The sequence below is a fragment of the Dromiciops gliroides genome, chromosome 1 (genome assembly GCF_019393635.1).
Source record: "Dromiciops gliroides isolate mDroGli1 chromosome 1, mDroGli1.pri, whole genome shotgun sequence".
NCBI lineage: Eukaryota > Metazoa > Chordata > Mammalia > Microbiotheria > Microbiotheriidae > Dromiciops > Dromiciops gliroides.
Window position 1 is genome coordinate 745,467,723 of NC_057861.1, and position 11,987 is coordinate 745,479,709.

An 11,987-nucleotide genomic window follows, 5' to 3' on the forward strand; every position below is an offset into this window, starting at 1 on the left:
GAAGAAAAGGAGTGACATTTTCTCATCTCTTGTAGGTCAAGCCTGATCATAACTTGTGTTAAATTTCTTTGTTTACTCTTATTCATATTTTTGTAGCCATTGTGTGTATTGTTTTTAGTTCTGCTTCTGTAATATCAACAAGCATATATTATGCAGATTGATTCCCAGAGCTATATGTCCAATTGTCTCTCCTGAACTATAATTTTGAATCAACAAGTGCTAATGGATATCTCGAACTGTACTATAAGCATCCCAAACTCTCTATTTCCAAATAGACATTCATTATCTTTCCCTATAGATCTTCCTCTCTGACTTTCCTATTACTTTTGGAGGTACCATTATAGAGACCTTCAACTCTCCCATGCTCACAACCTAGCTGTCGTCTTCTATTCCTCACCATCTCTAAATTCCCCATCTCCAATGTGTTGTCAAGGCTTATTGATTCTGCTTTCATAGCATATAGCCTATATGCCCCTTTTTCTCCTCTACCACTGCCACCACTTTGGCACAGGTCTTCCTCACTTCATGCTAGTGGATCTCCTGTCCCAAACCTCTCCTCATTCTTTTTTTTTTTTTTAAGTGAGGCAATTGGGGTTAAGTGACTTGCCCAGGGTCACACAGCTAGTAAGTGTTTCGTGTCTGAGGCCGCATTTGAACTCAGGTACTCCTGACTCCAGGGCCCGTGCTTTATCCACTGCGCCACCTAGCTGCCCCACCTCTCCTCATTCTAATCAATCAATCAAGTAAGCCACCAAAGTGATTTTCCTAACGTGTAGGTCTGCCCGTGTCACCCCTTACTCAATAAGCTCTTGTGGCTCCCCTAGGATAAAATATAAAGTATACTGGCATTTAAAGCTCTTTAAAACCTGAACCTTTCCAGTCTTCCCCGTCTTCATAGACTTCAATTTTTTCAGCAAACATCATTAGAGGTCACAGAGGGGATCTCAGTAGAAAAAATACCTGGAAGTAGTTCTATTATGACTTGATGATTTTAAAAGAATGGAAAGGGAAAGTTAGAAGAACATACTAGGAGAAAAAAGGGAAAGAGAAGTTAGGGGAAATTATCTCATATAATCAAGGTACACCAGTGAAAGTTTATGCAAACAAGGAAGAAATGGAGAGGCGCAATTGACACTTGATCCTCACTTTCATCTTAACTCAGGAGGGAAGAATACACGTGTTGTTTAGTCATTTTTCAGTTATTTCAAACTTTTTGTGACCCCATTTGGTGTTTTCTTGGCAAAGATACTAAGGTAGTTTGCCATTTTCTTCTCCAGCTCATTTTACATATGAGGAAACCGAGGCTGACAAAGCTAAGTGACTTGTCGAGGGTCCCATAGCTAGTCTCTGATGTCAGATTTGAACTTGGGAAGAGGAGTCTTCCTGACTCCAGGCCTGGTACTGTATCCATTGAGCCACCTGTCTGCCCAAAGAATACATATGCACACACATAGCACATTTGGGTACAGAAATACATTTCGCTTAACTAGAAAACAGGAGGAAAGGGGGCTAAAGGAAATGGGGAGGATGAAAGAGAGTACATTAAGGGAGGGAATTAGTCAGAAGCATAACAATATCTTAAGGGGGGAGGGAAGAAAAGCATAAGAGTATAGGAAGAACAGAAATATACAAATAAAAATCTTAACTGAATATGAATGGAATGAACTCACCAATAAAATGGAAGGAGATAACAAAATGGGCTAGAAACCAGAATCCAAGAATATTTTATTAGAAATACATTTGAAATAGAAACACTTAAAAAGGGGGATGGGGCAGAATATATTATGCCTCAGCTGAAGTGAAAAAGACCGGTACAAGTAAAAGCAAAAGGAGACCTAATTAAAAGAGATTAACAGGAAAAGTGAATCTTGTTAAAACTTAACCAAAGGTAATGAATTAATGCCAATACTAAACGTAATTGTACCAAATGACATGGTATTTAAATTCTTAAGGGAATAGTTAATGAGTTACACAGAGAAGTAGCTGATAAAAATATAGCAGTGAGAGACTCAATTTAACTCAGAACCAGACAGATCTAAACATGAAGGACAAGTACAGAATTTTAAGAAAGTTAGAGATGAAAGAACTCAAAAATATTGAATGAGAACAGAAAAGAATATAACTGTTTCTCATCTGCATGACACCTGTAGAAAATAGGACCCTTTACTAGGGAATAAAAATCAAATAAATGCAGAAAATTAGAAATATTAAATGCATATTTTACTAATTATAAAGCAATAAGGATTATGCTTAATAAAGGGCCTTCAAAGCAAAAACTAAAAATTGAAAACAAGGTAACAACCCTAAAGAGTGGGAGGTCAAAGAACATTAATCATAGAAATCATCAATAATTTCATTAAAGAAAATGACAACAATGAGAACATATAAAATTTTGGGACTGCATCCAAATCAGTGCTTAGGGGAAATTTCATCTCTCTAAATGCTTTCACTGATAAAGAACAGATGAATGAATTGGATATGCAACTATAAAAGTTAGAAAGCCAATAAATTAAAAGACATCAATTAAATACCAGAATAGAAATCCAGAAAATCAAGGAAGAGATTAAGAAAATTGAAAGCAAAAAATTCACTAAGATAATAAACAAAACTAAGAGGGTGGATTTTTGTTGTTTTTCTTTTAAAGAAAAACAGTAAAACAGATAAGCAATTAGCTAACTTATTTTTTAAAGGAAAAAATCCAAATTACCAGTATCAAAAAAGAAAAGAAAAAACATTCACAACCAATTAAAAAGAAATTAGGAGCTATTTTTCCTAATTATGTGATAATAAAATTGATAATCTAAATGAAAGAATATTTGCAAGATGTAAGTGCCCAACTTAACAGAACATGAAAGAGTACTTTTAAAAAACCTATCTTAGAAAAGGAAATTGAGTAAGCCATAAGTGGACTCCCAAAGAAAAATTCTTTAGGCTTTATGTATAAATTTATAATAAAATTCTACCAAATATTTAAAGAATAATTCCAATACTACATAAACTTTGAAAAAACAATAGGAAGAGGTAGTACCAAATGCTTTCTCTGACATATGTATGGTCTTCATATTGAAACGGAAGAGTCAAAACAGAAGGAAAACTGTAGATAAGTATCCCTAATGAAAATTGATGCAAAATTCCAAGTAAAATATTAACAAAGAGACTAAAGTAATATACCACAAAGAATATATACTACGACCAAACTGGATTTACATTACTAATTCAGGGTTGGTTCAATATTACTAAAACCATACACATAATTGACCAGATTAATATCAAAACCAACAAAAAGCATGCGATTATATCAATATATGGAAAAAAAGCTTTTGACAAGATATAACACCCATTCCTGTTAAAAACACTAGAAAGCATAGGAATATATGAAGCGTTTCTATAAATGACAGTATGTATTTAAAACAGAGCCAGCTTTATTTGTAATGGGGATAACTTAGAGAGAGCCTCTTTTGATAAGATCAAATGTTTTTTTAAAAAAAAAACAAACCTATCTATAGATAGTATAAGATACTTGGGAGTCTATTTGACAAAACAAATAGGAAATATGTGAAGACAATTATAAAACATTTTTTATAAAAAGAAAAACAGATTCAAATAATTGGAGAAATGTTAATTGATCATGGGAAGGCTGAGACAATGTAATAAAAATGATGATACTACCTAAATTAATTTGCTTATTAAGTGCTATACCAATCAAGCTACCAAAAATTACTTTAGAAAACTAGAAAAAATAATAACAATTCACCTAGAGGAACAAAAAAGTGAAGAATATTAAGAGAATTAATTTAAAAAGTAGGATATGAAGGTAGCCTGGCAGAACTAGATCTCAAACTATACTGCAAAGCCATAATCATTACAAAACAATTTGGGATTGGGTAAGAAATAGAGGTTGATCAATGGAACAAATTAGTTACATAATGTACGGAAGCAAAAGAGCACAGCAGCCAAGTGTTTGACAAACCCAAAGATCCCAGACATGTGGGGGCAAGAATTTACTATTCAACCAAAACTTTTGGGAAAACTGGAAGAGTCTGGCAAAAACTAGGTTTAAACAAACTTCTCACACCTTATACCAGGAAAAACTACAAACAGGTAATTTACACATAAAAATGACATCATAAACAAATTAGAGGAACATGGGAGAAATTATCTGTCAGAGCTGTGGACATGGGAAGAGTTCAAGACCAAATAAGGGATGGAAAGGTTCACAGGAGTTAAAATAGAAAATTTCGATTACAGAATATAAGTTATTACACAAAAAACAATAGAAATAAAAATTTAGAAATGGGAAATTAGAAAAAAATAATTTGTGGCAAGTTTCTCTGCTCAATGTCTCATTCCTAAAAAATAGGAATTGATTCAATTTATAAGAGTAAGAGCCATTCCCCAACTGATTGTCAAAGGATATGAATAGGCAGTTTTCAGAGGAAGAAATCTAATTTATCAGTAGCCATTATTTTTTTTAATTCTAAATTAATTATATTTATAGAAAAGAAAATTTAAACAACTCCTAAGTGCCACCTCGAACCCATCACATTGGCAAAGTTGATAAAAGAAAATGTCAAATTTGGAGGGGCTATGGGAAAACATGTATTAATGAATTGTTGATGGAGTAGTGAATGTAGTGAACTGGTCTAGCCATTCTGGAGAACAATATACCCCCACAGCTATTAAACTGTGCATATCCTTTGACTCGGAAATACCAATATTAGGTATATACCCCCAAGAGTTTAAAGAAAGAGGAAAAGGACCTGTATGTACAAAAATATTTATAGCAAATGTTTGGGGTGTCAAAGAATTGCAAACTATGGGGGCACCTGTGAACTGGTAAATGGCTAAACAAGTTAATGTTTTTCGATGTGATGGAAAGCTACTTATGCAGTGAGAAATGATGAGGGGGATGGCTTTAGAAAAAACTACAAAGTCTTATCTGGTATGAATTGATGCAAAGTGAAGTGAGCAGAACTAGAAAAATACAATTTATAAAATACTGTAAGGGAAACAACCTTGAAAGACTTAAGAACTCTGGCCAACACAATAGAGCCAAGTGTTCCAGAGGACTCCTAATGAAACATGGTATGTATTCAGAGAGCAGACTGAAATTTTGTTTTGGACATAGCTAATGCAAGAATTTATTTTGCTCCACTATATATATTTGTAACAGGTTTTGTTTTTCTTGTTTTCTTAATAGGTAGGAGATGGAATGAAGAGAATTTGGAACTTAACACTGAATTTTTAAATAATCTCCTCCTAGCCATAGCTATAATAGGTACTTGATCCCCTTTTTTCTCCTAATTTTGCTGTGTTATAACCTTTAATGTTCAGATCACATATGAATTTTGAGATTATTGTGGTATTGCATATAAGATGGTGGTCTACACTGGATTTCTCCAAATGGCTTTCCAGTTTTTACAGAAATTACAGTCAAATGGAATCCTTTCCCATATAATTGATATTCTCATGCTTATCTAAGACTGAGTAACTGAGTTAATTTTTTCCTGATTATTCCTTATCTGTCTGTTTCATTGATCTAGAAGCAACTAGGTGGTGCAGTGGATACAGCACCGGACCTGTAGTTGAGAAGATATGATTTCAAATCTAGCCTTAAATATTTACTAGCTATATGTGGCCCAGGGCCAATCACTTAAACTCTACCTGCCACAGTTTCCTCATCTATAAAATGGTGATAATAATAGCACCTACTTCCCAGGATTCTTTAGGATAAAATAAGATAATTGTGAAATGATTTGTAAACTTTAAAGTGTTACATAAATGCTATCTATTACTATTCTTATCATCACGTACTTTTATATTTTTAAATAGTACCAAATAGTTTTGTTAATTTTTTTTTCATTAACAGAAATCTAGTTTCTTTCCTTCTACACCATACACCAATCAAGGAAAAAAAAATGCACTCAAGCAAAATAAATTCCTTCATGTCTAACTGACCATGTCCAAAAAAATAAGTCTCATTCTGCAACCTCAGTCCATCACCTCTCTTTGTCAGGAGCCACATAGCCTGGAATCATCACTGGTAAATTCCTTAATCAGAGTTCTTAAGTCTAATAATTCTTTTGTTTTTACACTGTTATTAATTGGAATTTAACTAAAGAGTAAACTGAGGGGCAGCTAGGTGGTGCAGTGAATAGAGTATCAGCCCTGGATTCAGGAGGACCTGAATTCAAATCTGGCCTCAGACACTTAAAACTTACTAGCTGTGTGACCCTGGGCAAGTCACTTAACCCCAACTGCCTCACCAAAAAAATAAATAAATAAACTTAGGCAAATCTCTGAGAAAAATAATATTTCTTAGCTGGGGTATGCTACTTATCAAAAAATGAGTCAATGGCTTGCCTCCATTCATGCCAAAGACTCCAAGTAAAAGAACAGTTCCCCTTTTATAGGTTTTGGAAAGTACAGAAAAACAGAACTGGGTAAATTACATTATGGGATTAAGAGCAACATGATTGGTTACAGAGAATCTCAGTTTTTAAATAACCCTTGCTGTTTCTATCTTTATCTAAATTCTATACCTGACAAACACTGCTAAGAGGCTGAAGAATCTAAAAAAGATGAAAGATTTAATATTTACCAAAGTAGACATATAAACTAGGGCTGAGAGTGCTTTTCTAGATTAGCATTGATTCTATTATCATTTAACTTCCTATCATGTAAGTTAACAAACTTTTAATACTGATATACTTAAGAAATTCAAATACAGAGACATCAAAATTTAAATATTTTAAAATACCAGAAGGTAGAATTCCTAAACCCCTTTGTCTTTTGTTTTTGTTTTGCAGGGCAATGAGGGTTAAGTGACTTGCCCAGGGTCATACAGCTAGTAAGTAAGTGTTTGAGGCTGGATTTGAACTCAGGTCCTCCTGAATCCAGGGCCAGTGCTTTGTCCATTGCACCACCTAGCTGCCCCTCCAAAACTCCTTTGAATTACATATATTAACTGTGATCTTGTTGCTTTCTCAAAATTTTTACTCAAAAGTTTATTCAATTTTGAAATTATTTAGAACTCCAAATTTTAAATACCACTTAATTTCAATTGATTCCAATTCAATTTCAATGTAATTCAATTCTCTCCTTAGGAGGAGTAGATACTAATAAGGATCTAATCATCACATAAAAACATAGGCAACAGGGGCATATTTTATAAGAAGATGACTTCTTATATACAAATGAATTGACTTAAGTTACAAATTATACTTCAATTATCCAGATATAGGTGTTAATCACAAATTAAATAATTAATATAAGTAAAATTGGTTTTCTCTTAGAGATAACACAAGATATACTTCATGTTACCCTTCCCTAAGAGTACTGATTGCACTAAAATTCATTTCATTAAAACAAAACTGGGGGCGGCTAGGTGGCGAAATGGATAAAGCACCAGCCCTGGATTTAGGAGTACCTGAGTTCAAATCCGGCCTCAGACACTTGACACTTACTAGCTGTGTGACCCTGGGCAAGTCATTTAACCCCCATTGCCCCGCAAAAAAACAAAAACAAAAACAAAACAAAAACCCTGATGTTTTTAATTTGAATTTGAACTAAAATATAGATACATATATGTGCATGTATGTATGTGTGTATGTGTATATATATATATATATATGTGTGTGCATGGATAATTCCACAAACTCTTACATTATACTCAAATTATTCCCAAAAATAGAAGGACAATATACAAATACAAATATAAATGGGCAGATGACAAGGCCAAATACTTATTTACTTAGTTGTTTAGGATATGGTATTGCAACAACCACATTCGTTAGAGAAATCACAGCTTAACTTGCCCTCGAGAGAGATTTGCTATGAGAGGAAGAAGCAGGGACATGGTAAAAACAGCATCAAGACTAGTCTTCCAGGCCAAAGCCCAAGGACACTGAATGACTTTATATGTATAAGAGGATTTGGTTCCATTTGATTTTAGGTAAGAATAGTATGAGCAGTCAAGTTCATGACAGGATACCACAGCTAGGCTAAGAATTAACCAGGTGGAAATATTTCTCATATGGGAAACTCAATCAAGAAAGTTATACCTTAGCCTTCCCAAGTTTACCCTCCCAACCTTACTCCCAGGGACAGATATCCACTGGCCTTATTAATCCCATCAAGCTGCTGGCATTTTTCTTGAGGCAATGAAACACTGACCCAAGGTCACAACAAGCCTGAAAATGAAGCTCAAAAAAAATTTCAGTGTTCCAAAAGTTTTCACTTCAAACAGCAAAGTGTCACTAATCACAGTAGGGCAGGACACAATTGTTATCAACACTCTCAAATTGTTACAATAAATTAGCTAGCGAATAAAAAGTTATCAGGCCTTCTAAAAAAATCACAATTCCTTCTATCATTTCTCCTCAAATACAGCTTAGAATTCAACGTGATGTAAAAAGGAAGTTTTTAGAATTTTTTAAAAGTAATTACATTCTGTAAGTTCACATAGATAGTGAATATATAATGGCTTACCAACCCCTTTAAAGCAAAAATATTTCTAAGAATGGAGTCTGTTAAGACTTAGTTGGTCCAAGATGTAACTGTAACTTCAAGACACACTATTCCAAGTATAACTTCATAATTTTCACAATCACAAATCAGCACATAATTAACTTCTATACTATAAACACACTTTTGAAATTTTCTTTCCATTCAAAGAGTATTTGTAATGAAGGACGGGAATACTATCCCCCATTTTTTTTTAACACTGAAAGAGATTTCAGCTATATTAAAATCACAGTAAAAACATTACTGTCTACTGCATTTCCAAATGAGCAGTTTCACATAATTTCTATAATTCTTTTAACAACTGAATCTATAAGAGCTTAATCAATAACTCAACAAATCCATATTAAAAAGAATTTACCATATGAACAACAATCTAATTAAAATGAATTATCAAATTTTTTGTTGTTGTTGTTGAGGCAATTGGGGTTAAGTGACTTGCCCAGGGTCACACAGCTAGTAAGTGTTAAGTGTCTGAGACTGGATTTGAACTCAGGTCCTTCTGAATCCAGGGCCGGTGCGCTATCCACTGTGCCACCTAGCTGCCCCTGAATTATCAAATTTTTGTCAGGCACTTTTAAAATTCATGTCACATGTTGGTAAATTGAGGTAACATTTTTTTTTAATTTTTTTTTTTTTTTTTAGGCAATGGGGGTTAAGTGACTTGCCCAGGGTCACACAGCTAGTAAGTGTCAAGTGTCTGAGGTCGGATTTGAACTCAGGTACTCCTGAATCCTGGGCCGGGTGCTTTAACCACTGCGCCATCTAGCTGCCCCCCGAGGTAACATTTTAAGATCACAAAGCTAACAAAATTTCAGAACCATGCATTTTCCCAACACTGTCTTAATGCCAAATAGTAGAATACATTCTGACTTACCATAAGCATCTTATTAGGAGAGACACATTTCACAAAGAATAAGACCAGAATAAAGCCAATTACACCTGGATCTATTTTCTAAATGGTATCTCACAAAATCTCAATCACAAAACCAATCTTCCTGCCTTCCTTCCTCTCCCTCTGTCAAAATGAGGGGGGTCATACCATTACATATGGGTGCTCTACCCAAGGAATATAAATTTGGATTACTTAAACCACACAAGATACCTTGGGGCTGAGAGATAAATTTTTTTCTCTTCCGTACATATTTATTCTATCATTTTTAAAAACTGGAATAATTAACTCTTCTGACCCATGTAGTTTCATTTCTGACTTCTTGAAATAGAGTTCTGGAAAACCAGGCTTTGATAAAGCCCTTTGGGATTCAAATGAAGCTATCTGACTCTACCTTAAACCCCAATCACCCTGTTTCTCACTGACTGGCCAAGAATAGGCCCCAGGCCAAACCTCACTTGGTTATTGTTTGGGTTTTGATAGCTCTGAAAGGGTATAAATAGCAACTGTTTCTGTTCTGGCCAGAAACCCTGAGAATCTTACTCTTCCAGACTGATTTTTTGAGTAGACAAACTAGGCCATCATTTGCCTCATTTCTTAGTAAGTCACTGAATGTGTGTCGACTCAGACAAATTGAGACCTGGGAAAGACTTCAGCTTAAAAAGGCCAAGATCTCCCCACTGTTTCATCCTGACCTATGTCTTACTACTGGATTCAGATGACTCTGGAAGAGAGAGTGGGGCTGATGACTTTGTACAGCTCTGCCAACTCATTTGCAAGTCAAGACAATACCCTCCTGATGTCATTGGTTCTCTTTGAGAAAGAAGGATGAACAACTGCAAAAGAATTTAAAAGCATCTCTCTGATATTGGGTTTTGATCTCCCCCAATTATCCCACTTAAAAGGACATTTTAACAATCACTAATGGTAACATTTAAAATCTCAGAAAGAACTCATTGCTTTCAGTTTACTCCTAGCTCTCTATAACTTTTCCTTATATACTTCAAAATTAAATTGCAATTTTTTTTATTACTGTAGTCCCCAATAAAATAAACACCTGAAGTTTCATATAACCTTCCCACTTAAACAAAGCCCAAACTCCTTTCAAACCTTTCTTACAACATACTCAAACCTTCTTTTCTTTTTTATACATCTTTCCTGTTGTCTAAAAATCTAAACCTTTCTTATTATCTTTATAGCCTTCCCTTAAACTTTCTTTTATTTTGTTCACTGCCTAAATTTTCCTCCTTATTTTGATAGTATTTCAGACTAATATTCTCTAATATTCACTTAATTTGTCCTTTATAAATTTAGAATACATCGCTGTTAAACAAAAGCAATGACTTACTAAAAACTATAATAAAACGATAATATATTCTGTTGAATCATTGCCAGTCTATTATTCGCTAAGAGATGGACCAAAAATCCTTCAAGATGCTTTTAGCAATTATAAAAATCTTTAACAGCCTATAAAAGCTTGGTCTATTTAAATAACAATTGAGTTCTGGTATATTATTCACAGAAGTAGAATTTATCCAAATAAATTTCACTTAAATTTCAAGTTGCTTTCCTAAACAAGCTTCTCTTTTTGTGGGCAAGAAGCAAAACAGTTCTCAAAAAAATTCAAATACAGGGGGCAGCTAGGTGGCACAGTAAATAAAGCACCAGCCCTGGATTCAGGAGGACCTGAGTTCAAATCTGACCTCAGATGTTTGACACTTACTAGCTGTGTGACCCTGGATAAGTCACTTAACCCTTATTGCCCCACCCCACCAAAAAAATTGAATACCTACTCTATTATAAAAATGGGTAGAAATATCATAGAACTTACAGCAGAATTTCTAAGTTCAAAATACATGAATTAAAAAGTTATTTCTATTTTAATTTATAAAACTCCCAAGTATCCAGTTGGATTTTTTTAATCATGAAAGTATTTTATTATTTTCTAGTTACATGTAAAGATAATTTTTAACATTTGTTTTCATAATATTTTTAGTCCCCAATTTTTTCTCCTTCCCTCCCTTTCCTCCTCCCTCTCAAAGACAGAAAGCAATCAGATATAGGTTATATATGTACAATCCCATTAAACATATTTCTACATTAGTCATACTGTGAAAGAAGAATCAGAATGCAAGGGAAAAACCTCAAAAAAGAAAAGAAAAACAGCCAAAAAGTAGAAACAGTATGGTCAATCTGCATTCAGAATACACAGTTCTTTTTTCTGGATGTAGAGAACATTTTTTTATCATGAGTTCTTTTGAACTGTCTTGGATCACTGCACTGCTGAGAAGAACCAAGTCTATCACAGTTGATCATCACACGATGTTGCTGTTACTGTGTACAATGTTCTCCTGGTTCTGCTCCTCTTACTCAGCATCAGTTCATGTAAGTCCTTCCAGGTTTCTCTGAAATCTTCCTGCTCTTCGTTTCTTACTGCACAACAGTATTCCATTACATTAATATACCACAACTTGTTCAGCCATTCCCTAATTGATGGGCATTTCCTCTATTTCCAATTCTTTGCCACCACAAAGAGAGCTGCTATAAATATTTTTGTATATGTCTGTTCTTT